Genomic DNA, 18,319 nt, shown 5'->3' on the forward strand with positions numbered 1-18,319 from the left:
TCGGACTTATGGACTTAGGACCTCTGGACTCTTATTCTGTTATTACTCTGCTGTTATTCTGTCTGTCTGGCATTGGATTGTTGTCTGTTTGTATGTGCAGGTATTTCCTTGAAATCCCTTGATGGTTAATTCCAAGGCATTGAGATAAGGATTTTACCCGAAAACAGCTGTTACTCTGCCCGATTTTTGTCAGAATTTTAATGTGCTTAATACAAAGTTGTGCTAAGACAATAAGTTCATCTGGATCCCCCAAGTGTTAATGTGTTGGTATTGATAATTCCAAAGGATGGGAAATCTACCTTGGCTCTTAATGTCGAGTGTTGGCTTCTTCTTCGGTTAGACCGTTTCTTTCCTTAGCTTTTATTTTACGCAATAGAATAGCCTCTTCATCTCCTCCCCTTCTTTAATTTTCAAAATCTTCTCCCTTTTTCCAAAACATTCTTATGTTTGCAACCTTTTCAAAACCTTTTTCTCAAAAAATATCTTTCGCCCTTAGTGGCTTTTCTTCAAAAGTTTAGACACCGTTAATTGTCGATACGAGTGGTTATACCCCACGATTTTGAAATTGATTGATATAATGAGATCTTTTCCGCGTGAGAGAGCTAGTGGCATACTCGTCGATTTTATCCGAGTTGGAGCCCTTCTTTCATTTGCGATGCAAAGAACTCGTTTGTTCTCATGCTCAAGATCAATGGCTGAGTATTTCTCTCCGACGATGATAAAGTGTTTATTCGTTTTTAAAAACGTTTTCCCAAAACTGGAACTACATTAGCTCTGACTTCTCCATTGCACTGAGGAGGTATGTAGGCACAAAGCTTAACGCTTTGCCGAGCTTATTTTAAAAATAAAACAAACCGTTTTTAGCACACACACACACAGATTTTCAAAAAGGTTCCTGTGGAGTACCACAGATATGAGGGGTGCTTAAAACCTTCCCCTCATATAAGCAACACCCGTACCTAAGATCTCTTATTTTTGTTTTAAAAAAAACAAACTTTGGGTTTTTTTTCGTTCTTTTCCCTTTTCCTTTGGAAACAATAAAGCGCGGTGGCGACTTTCACTGAAATATTGATTCGAGTCATCCTATGGCTTCGATATCAGATTTTCCCCGCTACACTGACTAGCTGGGATTTATTTTCCCAATCATACATCATACATCATACATCATACATCATATATCATACATCATACATCATACATCATACATCATACATCATACATCATACGTCATACGCATATTCATACACAGCATATAATGTTTCATGACAAACGCATACATAACATGCATATTTCTCCTTTAGTTAGAGAATCTCATGCATTACATACATCACGCCATTGCATATCACTAACTTGATTTTTCAGGCAGACGGATGTCTTCAACAAAGATGTTCTCAATCACATACAGTGTTCCCCTTGAACTTTATTCAAATAAGCAGTCCTCTCAGATATAATCAAGCCAAGGATTCATTCTGAAGAGATCTCTCCTTTCAAATCACTTATCAACTCAAAAACAAGCAACAAAGATCTAAAGCTGATACCTCAGACGGTTCCAGAATGATCTACCATCGAAGATCTAAAGCTGATACCTCAGACGGTTCCAGAACGATCTACCATCGAAGATCTAAAGCTGATACCTCAGACGGTTCCACAACGATCAACTTTCAAAATCTAAAGCGGAAAAACTTTGGACAGTTCCGTAACGATCATCCTCCTAGACTTAAAACGGTAACCTTGGACAGTTCCGAAACGGTCGACGCAGAGGTTCTCAAATCCTTCATCAAGATATAATCAATGGATTCATTCTGGTGAACAAACCATCAACACAATTGCCAGATGGCATCTGAAAGCCTATCTCAGGTAATGTTTCAATCTTCCAACCACATTTCTCAGACAACATTCAAAGACAAATTCCAGCATCACTCCCGATGGAGGTAAGTGCAAATTTTCAGGGCATCTAAAATATTCAATCATCTTCCACCTTCAGATTTCAGACAATCTCTTCAGGTTTAAGAAGATTGAATAGGGGCAACTGTTATACCCCAAAATTTGCCCGCATCTTTTTTCAAGAAAACTTCAATCTAAAAATTAAGAGTTTCATATAATCTTGGATTTTCACATCCTGATTTATGAATACTTGATTTTTAGAATTTTTTCTTATACAGTATTTTGGCTTGCTGTTGAATTTATTCTTACGCAAACGCCAGTTACTGTTTATTACTTCACACACGCTATTTATTTGATATTTATTTACAGATAAATAGTACTGACACAATTGGTACAGAGTTAAATTTTTTGCAGGCGCAGAGTCCGGGATTCAGACTGTACTGGTAACAAGTAAATTATTATTAATTTTTGTTTCCCACTAACTTTTGTACTATATTCCATTATTTTCAAAATCTCTTTTCAAATCTCTTTTTCAAAAATCAAATCTTAACTTTATTCTACACATCTCTCTTTTTCCCAACACTATCATACACTTTCTTTCAAATCTTACTTCCACTCAAATTCTCCTTTTGTACGGAATCACTTCATTCCCCAACGTCTCTATCCCTCTTTTCATTCTATAAATACCTCTCATTTTTTCCATAAAATCTCACATCAAATTCTAACTCATCTCTCAAATTTCTACTTCATATTCATTCTCTCTTCCTCCCCGGCAAAATGGCGAAGCGGATGGAAACGTGTTTTCTTATGGTCATCACCATTGCTACGGTGATCATGTCCTTCTTCTGTCTACATAGTCCTGAAAAATGTGGACCTGCGATGGTTACACTCCCGATCATCTATTTTCTGTTGGTCATAGCATGGGTTATTAATCGTCATTCTTAAAGTTTGCCAATCTCTTATTTTCTTAAATGTACCGTTTACTCGTCGTACTGTTCATTATAGTATGTAATGTTTGTACTGTCAGTATTAAATGTTGTACTATTTGTCATATTGTTGCTTAATTATTTAGATAATATTTTGTGTGTTTTCTGCAAGTCAAATATTTATTTTTCTGTGCATTAAATGATTTTCAGGGTTATTATCGGTAATTTTGCTCGCATACAGTAAATATTAATTATTTATTATGTCTGTGTTTTTTAACAAGTCATGGAAATAAACTTTCATCTATCACATAAAACAAAAACAACAAAAAGAAAATTAACTTTGACTGTTGATTTTTCACTCTAGCTGTTACATGCCTAAATAGTCAGTTGACAGTCAAACTGCTGACAGTACAATACTCCGTGTTTTGTACCATCAATCAAATCAAACTTTTGCATTTCAAAATTCCAAGATTTTTGTCCTAGAAGTCTTATGAATATCACATGATTAGCAGAGACTCAGCACTGCACAAAAATCAGGTACGCTTAACTGTCTCCTACACAAACAGTCCCTGATTAGGGTTTATTGTTTTTTCAGGAGAAACAAGTTTTTGAGACCTCAAATGGATTTCATGGACCTCCATACATCTCAAAGTACCATCATACAAATTTTCAAACTTCAATTCACTCAAACGCACCGTCAGCAACTCAAATAGTCAACAGACGACCCGTTTGACCCAAAAAGTCAACAGACAGTCAAAAATGAAATTTTTTGTCAACATCCATATTTTGTCAAAGGATTCATCATTTGACTATTGGATGATCATAATTCATCAAGGAAAGATCAAAAATCAACAAAACCCTAAGATTCAAAATTAGGGTTTTCTCCTAAAAAGTCAACTGAACTTTGACTGGTCATAACTCTCTCATCCTTCATCCAAAAAATTCAAACCAAAGCTCATTTTGAAGGAAATTCAATTATCTTTCAAATGCAATTGGTCCCATGTTCATTAGGTTCACCATTTGAAAAATATGAACCAAGACATTACAGGTCATTTTCAAAGTCAACAAAAAGACACTTTTTTCAAAAGGATACACAAGGAGCATCAAAAATCATTTTGACATGAGACCAAAGACATTGGTTAGAGGACTCTTTGATATTTGCAAAAAGTGCAAGATCTCCTTCATATGACAAAAATTGAGGGATTTACACCTTGTTGAAGTTGGCTAAATTTTGGGAAAATGCATAAAACCAACATTGCTCAAAAATGTATTTTTTCCAAATGGGGCCAAGTTTTCATAGTTCAAACATGTTTACCATGATATAATGGGCCTCCCACGACCAAGACAAAGCCCACACCATTTTTATTCATTTTTGGTTTAATTTTATCCTATTTTAAGATTAAATGAAAATGGAAAATGGAAGGATAATGCATAGCTTAGTTTCTAAGCATGAGTCATCAAAGAATCTTTAATTTTCTGCAGAAGATTGAAGTACAAGGCAAGAGAAGTGAAGAGGAGCAAGACTTGGTCAACAATTCAAAGATTTTTAATATTTAAAAATCAAGAATTCAACAAAGGCAATCAATGCTTCTTGGCTTAGTTTCTAAGCACCTCTTGGCCTATAAATGAAGCTGAATACTTCAACAACAAAACACACACGAAATTATAGCCAAGGCATAGCAAGAAAACTCACCAAAAATCTCTCAAAATTCCATAACTTTGTAATTTTCAATTTCCATATTCCAATCATTATCAATACAAACTATCACTTTCAATCTTCTCCTAAGGTGGCATAGAGTAAGAATGAACTCATAATATGGTCCTATATGAGTTATAACACGTGTATAGTACTCTTCACTTTCATACATAATTAATTTTCGTTTTCATACATTTAATCAATATCAATGTAGTCTAATCATTCTAATGAGTTCATGAGATCCCATAGGGTAGATCTGGACCCTAACATGTTAGCTCCCACGTGAGAATCATCCCATGCCATTAACAAGTGCTCATGCATGTTCAAACTTCAACTCCATCGAACCCATGGCTACAACACTCAAACAGTGAAACTAATACCATATTTGGACTCAGAGCATCCTAATTAGGGGATCTGGGTCATTTGTTACTCTTCCTAACGTTTGTTCTTGCAGGTTTGTGAAGCTACCAAAAATGGTGTTTTTTATCGTAAAAATAGAGGGGGTTTAAAACCGCCGCTATCTATGTTAAAAAATGAAGGTGACGGAGGTTGAAGACGACCACGCGTCCAAGCGTGGTTCGTCAGTCAAAGCTGACTCTTCCCTCCGCTCGCGTGGCTCCTCATCATTGGCAGGTCAACTAGTCTTCCATCCACGCGTGCACTTGTGGGTCCCAGTCAGAAAGTTTGAATTCTCCTTGAATTCAGCGCATGTTCCCCACCATCATATCATGTTCCCTCACAATCTGAGCCCTTGGATCATCTCAACTTTTCATCCATCGCACCAGACAAGTGGTCCATACCATGGACTCATCAGCATCACACACCTGATTATTTTACTTTCTATTATTCTATTTTTATTTTAATTTCCTTGCAAAATTAATTAAAAATAGTTTTAAAAATCCAAAAAATATACAAAAAATATTTTTAAGTTTCTAAAATAATATTTTATTTTCTGATATAAAAATATTTTATTTTTCTTCATAATTTAAATATTTTGTATAATTAATTAGATAATATGCATATATTTATCTTTTAATTATTTTCAACCAATCAAAAATCATAAGAAAATTGTTCTTTATATTAATTATTGTTTATATATCATAGGCTAATTTTGTACATATTAAGAATAATTTTCTCTTTAAGTTTTAATTATTTGTGTAATTATTTATATAATTATGTGTTAATTAACTTAATAAATTTCAAATCAATTTCAAAAATCCCAAAAAAAAATTATTTTTGTTTTAAAATTAATTAACAAGCATTTTGAACATATTTTAAACTCAATTTTTAGGTTTGAAATTTATTTTCATCTTTTTTCCTCATTTTAATTTAATTAATCATGCATTAATTATAATTAAAATCAATCATAAAAAATCCAAAAACATTTCTTTTATTTTCTTGCAATTTAAATTCCTAGATAAATGTATAGGTTGTCAAATTCATGTAAATAGCGTAGTTTACATTTCCTGCACAATCGATGTAATAGCGTAGATTTACTTTCCGCATTTTACATTTCCGCATTTTAAATTCCAGCACATATAAACTGCGTGTATGCCAAAGATAAAATTGAATCGTTAGATCACTAACTTCAAAGATAAAATATCTGAATCCAAACACAATCACACTTGCACCTCTTAGGGTAATCCCTTTCTCATTCTTTTCAAAATCAAAATCAAATTCTATTATTTCAAACGCAAAATCGAACTTTTGTTTATATCCGGTGAAAGGATAGATTTTTAAAGGAAATAGGATAAAGACCTTATAACTCAGGGTAGACCTCCTAATTTGCTTGCTCAAATCAAAACAAACAAATCTCTCATATATCATTGTTTTTCAAAATAAAACTTTCAAAAAGACAATACTTTGTATATATCCAAACAAGGATCATTACGGAGTTAACGTTCTTTTTTCAAAAACATCTTTTGAAAGATAAAAACACTTTGTAAACATCCGCACAAGGATCATTACAAAGTCAATTTACAAAGGTATTTGGAACCACATACGAGCATTTCAAGGCAATCAAAAAGTAATTGAAAACAAGTGAGCTAAGCAAATTAAAGAGCCCATGGATAACCATGGATACAAAGGGTGCTAACACCTTCCCTTTGTATAACCTACCCCCTTACCCAGAATTTCTTAAAGGTCTTTTTTCTGTTTCTTTTATAAACCTTTCCTTAATTGGATAAAATAAAAGGTCGGTGGCGACTCTCTGATTTTCAAAAACACAAAAGCAGAAACAAAAAAGAGTCAGTTCGCGTATCTCTCCACGAGAGGTATGGTAAAAAACCGAGCGCACAACAATATGTATATGTATTGATTATGGTGTTGTATAATATATTTGCTTTACAAATCATTATTGATGTCTTCCTTAATCTTTTTGCATTTATGTTTGGATTTGGGATGTTATAGAGATATACCTCACAAATCTTGATTAGGGATTAATATCTATTAGTTTCTAGATTTTGAGAGATCGTTGCCGAGATGATATAGTAGTTCTCTCTACTTTGGGTTAGAAATGACTTAGGGTGTGAGCGATGCTTGATGATTTTGACAAGTATTATAGGTTGAGTGCAAATGGTTGATAGGTTTAAGTTTGTGATAAGTAGATTATATACATGCTTTATAAGTTATTCTCTATCAAGAATGCATTCTTTTTATGTTCATATGTTATATTTTCCGTTTTTACTTAAAACCCGTTGAACCCAAACTCAAGAACTAAGAATTCGTCGAACGACAATTCAGTAGCACTAATCTCTGTGGACCCGATAATTTCCCGGATAAATACTTCCAAAACTTTTGTTGCTTGCCACTTTATCGCTCCAACAGTCGTCAAATCTAATATTGATTGATTCTTCAACAATCAAGGTTTATGTATTTTATACTCTATAGCCTTTGGAGCGTTCAGGGTATCCTAGCAGAAAACACTTTTGTGCTTTAGAATCAAACTTGTTCAGATATTCTTTAGTATCTAGAATATAGCAAGTACATCCAAATGGATGAAAATATGATATGTTTGGTTTTCTATTCTTCCACGGTTCATAGGGAGTCTTTTAAGAATAGGTCTTATGGAAATTCTATTTTCAATATAACATGTTGTGTTTACTGCCTCAGCCTAGAAATGTTTGGCCATATTAGTTTCATTAATCATGGTCCTACCCTTTTCTTGTAATGTTCTTTTCTTACGTTCTACAACTCCATTATGTTGAGGAGTTCTAGGACAAGAGAAATTATGAGAGATTCAATTGTCTTTAAAGAACTTATCAAATAGATGGTTCTCAAATTCTCCTCCATGATCACTTCTAACCTTTGTGATTTTAAGCTCCGTTTCATTTTGAACTTGGTTACAGAAGTCAAAGAACACAGTATGTGACTCATCTTTGTATTTAAGCATTTTACCCATGTCCATCTGCTGTAGTCATCAACAATAACCAATCCGTACTTCTTGCTCTGATTGATGCAGTTTTAACTGGACCAAATAAATCAATATACAGAAGTTCTAATGGTCTAGAGGAAGAAACAACATTTTTAGATTTAAATGACGTTTTTGAAAACTTTCCCTTCTGACATGCTTCAATAAGAGCATCTGAGTTGAAATTCAGATTTGGGAGACCTCTTACCAAATTGAGTTCGTTGAGTTGAGATAATCTCCTCAAGCTAACATGTCCCAATCTTCTGTGTCAAACCCATTGCTCATCATTAACAGACAGAAGACAAGTTACTTTCTGAGTTTTAAGTTCAGAAAGATCAATTTTATAAATGTTGTTCCTTCTCTTACCAGTAAAAAGGATTGATCCATCTTTCTGACTAACAGCTTTACAAGTCTTTTGATTAAAGATTATGTCATAGCCGTTGTCAATTAATTGACTTATAGACAACAAGTTATGAGCTAATCCGTCTACTAGTAGAACATTAGTTATAGAGGGAGAGTTACCGTTACCGATAGTTCCTGAACCAATAATCTTTCCTTTTTGGTTCCCTCCAAATCTAACGTCCCCGCCAGATTTAAGTTCCAAGCTTTGGAATATAGACTTTCTTCCCGTCATGTGACGCGAGCATCCAAAGTCCAGGTACCATGACTGGTGTTTTAACTTCACTGCTAAGGACATCTGCAACATAAATTATTTTCTTCTAAAGGTACCCATATCTTTTTGGGTCCTTTTTGTTAGTGTGCCTAAAGTTTGGTTTGACTTTAGGTCTAGCATGAGAACTATCAGAATAGGATGTATATTTGATGTCATGAGTGTGTCCAAAATTAAATTGTGTATGCAAGGGTTTATATGTGATTTCCATTTCATCAACCGGTTTAGGTTGATATGGTTCCTTTCCTTTGGGTGTATCATAGCCAATTCTAGTTCTATTGTTTCTACTTACACCTTAAATCATAGAAGCTATCTTGCTTCTGTTTATACTTTTAGCCAGAAATTTTTTAAAACTGACATCATATTATTTCAAAATACCTTTGGAACTTGAAGCACTATCTGACTTAGACGTTTTTTTACTTTTTAATTCCTCTATGAGGTTCAGATTGTTTTCTTTAAGTTCAGAATTTTCTACCTTAAGTTTTTGTGTTTCAACTGCAAGAATGTTTTTAAGTTTCTTGTATTTGATTCTTAATTTACTATGATTTTCCAGAAGTTCTGAAAAACTTTCTGCAAGCTCATTTCTAGTAAGTTCAGAAAATACCTCGTTAGTTTTTTATTCTAAGTCTGAGTCATCTTCTGTGGTGGCCATGAATGCTATGTTGGCATGTTCATCTTCTAAGTTGGATTCTTCATCAGAATCATCCCACGTGGCCATCAGACTTTTCTTTTTTTCAAATCTTTTCTTTGGCCTTTTTTTTTTGCAGTTTGGGACATTCTTTCTTGTAATGTCCCGGTTCATTGCATTCATAGCATACAATGCCTTTTCTGCTCGTCCTCTTGTATCCAGAGGATTCTCCTTTGTATTCTGGTCTTCTGAAGTTTCTAAACTTCCTTTGCTTATGCTTCCAGAGTTGGTTGACTCTCCTAGAGAGAAGAGATAGCTCATCTTCTTCTCCTAATCCAGATTCACTTGAGCATTCTTCTTCAGCCTGCAAAGCGTTAGTTTCAAATTTTTTAACAGATTTAAGGGCAATAGTCTTACCTTTCTTTGGAGGCTCATTTCTATCGAGTTCAATCTCATGACTTTTTAATGCGCTGATGAGTTCTTCAAGGGATACGTCATCAAGATTATTTGCAACTTTGAACGCTGTAACCATTGGTCCCCATCTTCTTGGTAGACTTCTGATTATTTTCTTGAAATGATCAGCTTTTGTATATCCTTTGTTTAGAACTCTCAAGCCAGCAGTTAGAGTTTGAAATCTTGAGAACATGGTTTCAATAGATTCGCCATCTTCCATTTTGAAGGCTTCATACTTCTGGATGAGGGCTAGAGCTTTTGTCTCTTTGACTTGAGTATTACCTTCATGAGTCATTTTGAGTGACTCAAATATATCATGTGTTGTATCTCTGTTTGTGATTTTCTCGTATTCTGCATGTGAGATAGCACTTAGCAAGATAGTTTTGTCTTTGTGATGACTTTTGAATTCTTTCTTTTGTTTATCAGTCATGTTTTTCCTATCTATTTTTTTACCCACATCTTCAGGATGATTGTAGCCATCTACCATAATATCCCATAGGTCAGGATCTTGTCCTAGAAAGAAACTTTCTATTTTATCTTTCCAATATTCAAAATTTTCTCCATCAAACACAAGGGGGGTCTTGTATAACCATTGTTGTTTAATTCATTTGCCATAGTGTTTTCCTTCTGGATCTTTTTCTGACACGGTTAAGTTTTTGCACCCAGAACCAAGTGCTCTGATGCCAATTGAAGGTTATAAAAACACTTAGAAAGGGGGGTTTGAATAAGTGATTTATTTTTCTTTTCAATAATATAAAAGTTGACACAATATTTTTATCCTGGTTCATTATAACTCAACTACTCCAGTCCACCCGCCAAGGTCATTTCGCCTCTCTCAATCGAGGACTTAATCCATTATAATCAACACTGATTACAACTGCACAACCAACTGTCGTGACTAATAATACAATGCAAAAACCAACTGCTTGTGACTAACAACCTTGCACAAACCAACTGCTTGTGACTAACAACCTTTCACAAACCAACTGCTTGTGACTAACACTAGATAAGAACCGTTCATGGATCTCTATGAGATATAATGCTTATTGATCTAGGAACCTCTAAGACTAACTAGTCCTAGATATTTTGAGAAATCTGACCAAACTGGTCTCTTAAGCAATTGTTACAAGTAAACAATAGTGTTTAAAATTTACTTCTAAAAAGCTTGAATCACAACTGTGATATTTCACTAAGTGTTTAGTACAGAAACTGTGAACTCGGAATAAATATAAAGTTCTTCAGCATAAGAGTTCTTTGTTTGAATATGAGCAGTTGTTCTTGTTTTGTGTTTCAGCTCTCTTGTGTTGCGTTATTATATTCGTGTTGTGTCTCTTGTCTGTTTAAATGATCTTCTATTTATAGCGTTTAGAAGATTTCTTCCGATGCTGGATAATAGGCTACCTTAGCCTTTCATGTTTGCGTGTTATCTTGGATAAACTTGCTTTCCACGCTTCTTGAGAGTTGTAACTAAATCTGCTTTTAGCCGTTAACAATCATTATGTATCCAACGGTAATCTTTCTTGTGTTAGAGTATTTTATCTTTGTATTTCTTGAAGAAAACTTCTCTTCTGACTTGTAGAGATAATGTCTATCAGAGTTATGCTTTAGCGGTTTGATGCTTAACGAAGCTTCTTCATTAGAACTTCTTCATCATGAGTGTCTTTCAGCATTTGTATATTTTCCAAGTTCTGATGGTACTAATTTTGTCTGATCTTCAGCATGCGATTAGAACTTCTTCTGAAATACATAATTAGAGTATCATATTCACTTATACAAAATTTACTTTAATTGTTATCATCAAAACACTAAGATAAGATTAGAACCAAATTATGTTCTAACATTTATGTGATATAAACTTTTTTATTTTAATAATGTTTCAATAATGTTCATTGTATTTTATTAAAGGTGAATTCTTATCTACCCAACTCAAAAAGTTGGGAAAAGTTACTTCCTGTGTAAAATACCTCGAAAACAACAATCAATTGTAATATTTAATAAATAATTAATTATGTTAAAATTAAATGGCATCATATGATTGGTTGAATGTACACTACCCAACTTTTTGTGATGGGTAGAGAAGTTGTCTCCTTTATTAAATTGTTCTTTTCTATTAAGTAATTACTTTTTGAAACAGGTAGTGTAACTTCTCTTGGTGAGACTTATTTATCAACTTCGGGTAGGTTTCTATCTAAAGCATTGAAATATACTTTAATAATTTTCTTTTTGTTTATTAGATTGCTGACTTAAATTATTCATATAGGGTTTTATATAATTTTCTTGCAATATTATCGAGTGTTTTGTGTTTCTTGCATTGTATGTACGAGGTGGTTGAATGGTGTCACTCATAGAAGTTTCAAAGAACCGCATTCTTCTACTACTACAATTAAATATCTCAAGTGGAACAATTGTTTATTGATTTCTTCAGAAGGAGATGAATGACATGTGAGATGATGCTGAATTGTGTGCTTAGCCGACCTCGGAAATTCATATTGCATTTTATAATCTCTTTAAGAACTCATGATTGCTCAAGGTTCTTACACCATGCTTCAAGGTAATTAATTTTATTGTTATCATCACTAGATAAAACTATAGGTTTGAAATAGATTGCTTAGTCTTATTTCAAATTTTGATTATATTCATATAATCTTTACTTTGTTATGACGCTATTCTGAACACTTCAGCTACTCGGTTGATGCAGATCGTTGGTGAAGGGGAACGACAACTTATGATGGAACTATGGCGCGGTAATTGGAATTCATTATACATGAGTACATAAGCAAATTGTTTATTGTTTAGTTTTTCTTGAAATTTCTGATTTACAATTTTTTTTTTGTGATTCTAGACAATTCCAGCAGGTTTTGTTATTGATTCAAAAGATCAATTATTCATTCAGCCCACCAGAATTGTAGTAAAACAATTTTACATCAAGTCAATTATTTAGACCATTGGTTTTCTCATCTCTGTTGATGTAGGAATAAGACATCCCTTCATTATATTCTTTTTACCTACAATGAATTTATACTGAAATAGTTGAAATAAAAAGACAATTTATTTAACAACCACAATACAGCAAGAGGGTTCTCACAGTATTGAAGTGTAAAATATTTATTAAACATGTTCTATTTCTTTTATTTTTGGATTTAATTCACACTCATTGTATCTTTATTTTTCGTTTTGCAATCAGATGCCACATGCAATAGGGTATATGTATGATGTAAATGCAAGAAAAATCGTGTGCTAAGGAGTTTTGCCTTTGAGGTGTGTACCACATATGCCATGAGAGTTAAATTAGATATCACATGCAGATAATATTAATGGAAATGATTGTGTAGATAATGTCAACGTTTATTTTCTACAAAATGTCAATGTTAGGATCTTGGAATATGAATAAAATGCGATACATATTTGATTTTAAAATTCATTTCACGTGAATGTCATTTATTTTCTCTAAATAATTAATAAGTAAATAAATTCATCGTAAATAGATTTGATTATTTTGAAATTAAAATTAGTTAAATTTAAATGGATATAGTTAAAGTGTGAAATATAATTGATTTAAAAATTTATTTTGAATAGTTGAGATTTTTTATTTTATTTTTTAAAGTAGCACAAGACACCATCAGTTAGATCGGACAAGAAAGTGTTCGTAAATTTTACTCTCAATATATATTTGAATACAATTTTTCCATTTTAACCCTTGCGGATGCAAAATATTTGAATATATTTTTTATTTTATTTAGCAATTGTCTTTATTTAAGACACAATATTTATTTTCAAATGTTAAAATTTTTATTTTTTTCATGGAGGCATACACTTGAGAAAGGACTGAAAAAGTACAAATTAAATGAAAATGATCAAGGAAGAGAACCTTAATTTATATGAAATATAAATTACTGAGTAAAAACAAAATAGATTTAGGGAATATGAAGTTATAAAAAATTAGTAAGAGGTTAAGAAACACAATAAAGTTAGTGGGAGATTAACATGTAGTATTTTTTGTTTTTAAAATACAATAAAATAATAAATTAAAAATATAATTAATTGAGGGTAATTCTGGAACAAAAATAGGCCAGCCCAAAAGAAGGTATGTCCTCTTTATATATAGTTATAGATATATAACCGTTGTGAAAAGTGCCAAGAGTTTATTATATAATATGTAGATTGCTTGTTTTCTATACACGTCATTAGATAAATAAAAGTTTTCAAATTGATGAAGAAGTCTATAATATGAAAATTAAGCTATTCTTGAAAACCAACTTAAACAATGATTGATTTAAGTTGGTTTTCAAATACAATTTAATTTTTAGATTATAGTATCTATGTCAATAAGCAATTTTTTTTTCAATAAGCAATTTTTTAAGACAACGCACTAGGGGTGCAACCCTTAGAGCAAAAAACTAAATTGTTTTGAAACAATCAAGAGGACACTTATACCAATCATAAAAGCTAGAATCCACCTTAAGACTATTTAGCCAACTCCAAGACAAAAACATATCATTAAAACACACCATATCAAAACAATACTCTTCCCCTTTAAAAATGATAGAATTTCGCATCTTCCATAAACTCCAATTTGTCGCCACCCAAAGAGTTTTTATCTTACTCCTCACTTTAGCCTTGCTAACTTTAACTTGAATTGAAGCAAAGTCCAAAAGCTCATTGAAAGACAAACTCAAATCATCACCCAACCACACAAAAATCCTCTTCCACACTTCTAGCGAGACCCGGCACAACAAGAAAATATGATTGACCGATTCATGACCCCTATTGCAAAAGACACAATTCTGATTTGAAACCGTAGCAGCAACTCCTCTCAAACTTAACTGGTCTTTGTTGGCAACCTATCTATCATAATCCTCCAAGCGAAAATTTTGACTTTAGGCAGCACTATCATCTTCCACACAGCACCCAGCGAATTAACAATGTTTGAATGCCACACCAATTTTTTTCCGCAGCAATAGAATGAGAAACGCTAGCTACTACGAACCTACCATCGTCCTCTAGTATCCACCCTACCTTGTCCGGCACAGTCTGCACCAGCGACGCCGTATCCAAAAGCTCCACCAGCGACTTCCAATCATCGGTCAACATATCAGATTCCCGAACAATATTTCCTCCCTGAGTTGTTCCTACAAGTAAAACTAGATTCCATGAACCAACACCATTTTCCCAATCCACAACGTCATCCACTGTACAAAGCTTAGAGGTTGAACTATCAAACAAATTCGGAAAAGTTTCACGAAGAGATTGATTTCCCAACCACAAGCTATGCCAAAAAAGAGTGCTTTTTCCGCTATTAACTTTGAATCGTACACAATCAGAAAACCCCCCAAAATCCTGTGCATATTTAAAATCGTTTTTAACCATGTCTTTCCACCATAAAGACTCATCTAGAGTAGAGGTATCCTCATCATTTGACTGCACCTTTGCCTTCGGTTTCCTGTAACAAAACTTCAAAAACTTCCACCATATTGCACTTTCCTCGTTTAGAATTTGCCACTTCCATTTTAACAACAAAGCTACATTTGCTTCTCCAACGTCTCTAATTCCCAGCCCTCCTTTGTCTTTCGATCTGCTCACCTTTTCCCACTTCACCCAATGGATACACTTCTTTTTATCTTTTTCATTCTATAAAAAATTTCTCATAAGACATCTTATCTCTTTGATCACCATACTAGGCGCCTTATAAAACGAGAAGGTGAAAGATGGTATGGCATTCACGACCGCGTTCAAAAGAGTCACACGCCCTCCAATAGTTATGTTCTTATTCTTCTACCCCTCTAATCTACCTTTAACATTGTTGATAAACTTTGACCAGACTTTCCTTCTTCTTGGGCTTACTCCCACCGTAATTCCTAAGAAAACAAAAGGATAATTTCCTTTTTTACAAGAGAGAAAAGCTGTAGCAGCTTTCATCAGCCAGTCACCTGTATTCACCCCATAAATGTTACTTTTGGAAAAATTAACCTTCAACCCCGATACAAGTTCAAAACCTCTTAAATAACTTTCATGTTCCACAAATTGTCACACGCTGCTTCCACAATGATAACCGTGTCGTCAGCGAATTGGAGAATGTCAACCTAGCCTTCTTCTCCAAATCTAAGAGATTTGAAGTCCCCTATCTCCACTGACTTCCTAACTAACATTGTCAGCCCTTCCATAGTAATAACAAAGAGGAACGATGACAATGGGTCCCCTTGACGGAGCCCCTTTTCGGTCCTGAAATCAGAAGTTGCACTTCCATTCACCAAGATAGACAAGTTGTTGCTAAAAACACAAGCACTCATCTATTTCATCCACTTCTTATCAAAACCCATCTTCTCCATCACCATACTAAGGTAACTCCAAGACACCGAATCATAGGCCTTCTCGTAATCGACTTTTAGCAAAAACAACTTTTCTTATTTCTCTTTGACCAATCCAAAATTTCGTTCACCAACAACACTCCATCCATCATATTTATGTTTGGGACAAATGCTGTTTGGTTGGAAGAAACCAAGTTCCTATCACCTTTTTAATTCTCGCCGCCAACATTTTTGCAAGGATTTTGTAGAGGCACCGCACCAAGAAAATGGGACGATAATCCTTAATATTCTGAGGATTCTTACTTTTAGGAATCAAAGCTATGAAGGAAGAAGTAATAGACTTAACTAACTTCCCCTTGGCATGAAAATCAGCGCAAAAACGCAGCAAATCCTCCCTGAGAAGACACCAATGTAACTTGAAAAACTCCATTGAGAACACGTCTGGACCCGAGCTTTTACTCCCCTCGCAAGCCCAAACACCCTCTTTCAACTCTGATTCAGAAAAAGGGCTAACAAGGTTCAAGGAATCAGCCCTTGACAATGATTTGAAGTTACACCCGTTCAGCCCTAGCCTCTACTTTATGTCCTCATTGAAAAAGTTGCTAAAATGGTTGTAGATAAAAACCTTTAATTTCATCTACTCCCTATAATATCCCATTCTCCAAAGCAATAGAGCACATCGTATTCCTACTTTTCCTTTCCCTAACAGAATTATGAAAATAGCGAGTATTGCTATCCCCTTCCGCTAACCAAATCCTCCTAGACTTTAATCTGAGCAAGCCCTCCTTTCTTTTAAGGCTTTCCCAATAATCGTCCACCACCTTAGCCCTACTAACCACCACCTCCTCCGGAGTTTTACCTGCAAAATGAACAAACAAGTTATCAAATCTCCTAAGCTCTTCCCCATCCTTATCTAGTTGAAGGTCTATACACCCATAAATATTCTTATACCACCACTGTTAACTCCCAAAATGTAGTTATTTTGTGTTTGTAAATAGTGGCACTTATCGATACTTTTTGTTAATACCGTTGAATAATTCCCCGTTTTGTGCATAAATACGTATACTTTGTGAATAGATATATTTGCATACACTTTTATACTTTTTGATAGTTTTCTACTCTTTTTGTAGGTATTCTTGCGTATTTGGAGCATGAGCAATAACGTGTCGAAGACACTGCTTCAAACGCGCGATTTTGAGCGGCGGAATCAATTCATTCGGCGAATAAAGCTCAAAATCAAAGAATAATAAATCACCAATTTGGTTGATTTGTTGTCATTGTTAGATAGGAAATTGAATTAGCTTTCTAACGCTTCGAACCGGGCGCAAATCGGAGTTACGGTTCTCAAGTTACGTCATTTTTACTAAAAGCTATTTTTTCAAGTCCGCGTGTTGGGAGCGATGCGCGCTCCTGCGCGTGACGCGCACTGGACAGAACCCAAAATTGTATAAATAGGCGAAAATCAGATTTCTTAGGTTATGTTTTGGGTATTTTTGAACCCCAACTCATCCTAGGTCATTTTTGGGTAGATTTAGCTTGGAAACACCATTGGAGCTTGCAATCGGATGATCCGGAGTCGAAGCTTCTTTGCTCGTGATTGACACCGCGAAAGATTTGGTTTTCTTCTTCTTCTATTCTATTTGTATTTCTCTTTTGGTGAGTTTGTATGTAAATACTCTAAACCCATGGATGTTTGTTACTCTTTCTACTAGTTGTATAAAGTTTGTTTTACAAATCTTAATCGGTGTTTCCTTGATCTTTTTGCTTAAATGTTTTGGATTTGTGTTGTTGTAGAAATAGACATCACAAATCTTGATTAGGGGGATATCTGTTAGCTTTTGATTTTAGACATAGGATTGGGGTTAACATCCACTTAATATATGAGTTTAATGCTTTTGTGTTGTTCGATCGGTTGAGACATCGTCGAAAGAGCAACATAGTTGAATTCCCGTCGGTGCTGCAGAAATGGACATTGATGTGAGGGATATGTGGTGATTCTGATGAGTATTGTAGATTGAGTACGGCGGAGTGATAAATCTAAGTCTGTGAGGAGTATTTTAGATTCAAACCAGATAAGTTATTCTCTATCAAAAATGAATTTATTTTATGTTCAAATGTTATATTTTCCTTGTTTGCTTAAAACCCATTTTAACCCAAACTCATAACTAAGAATCCGTCGAACGGCGATTCAGTAGCACTAATCTTTGTGGATACGATTGTGAGATTTTGGATCGAACTCTAGTATGGCCGAAGGGTAGCTTCTTGGTTCGACAGGGTTAAGCATGAAGTCGAAGGTTGTTCACATGCTTGTGTCGAAGATGCTAGGGTTGTTAGCATGTTAAATTAGG

The sequence above is a fragment of the Vicia villosa genome, linkage group LG1 (genome assembly GCF_029867415.1).
Source record: "Vicia villosa cultivar HV-30 ecotype Madison, WI linkage group LG1, Vvil1.0, whole genome shotgun sequence".
Lineage (NCBI taxonomy): Eukaryota > Viridiplantae > Streptophyta > Magnoliopsida > Fabales > Fabaceae > Vicia > Vicia villosa.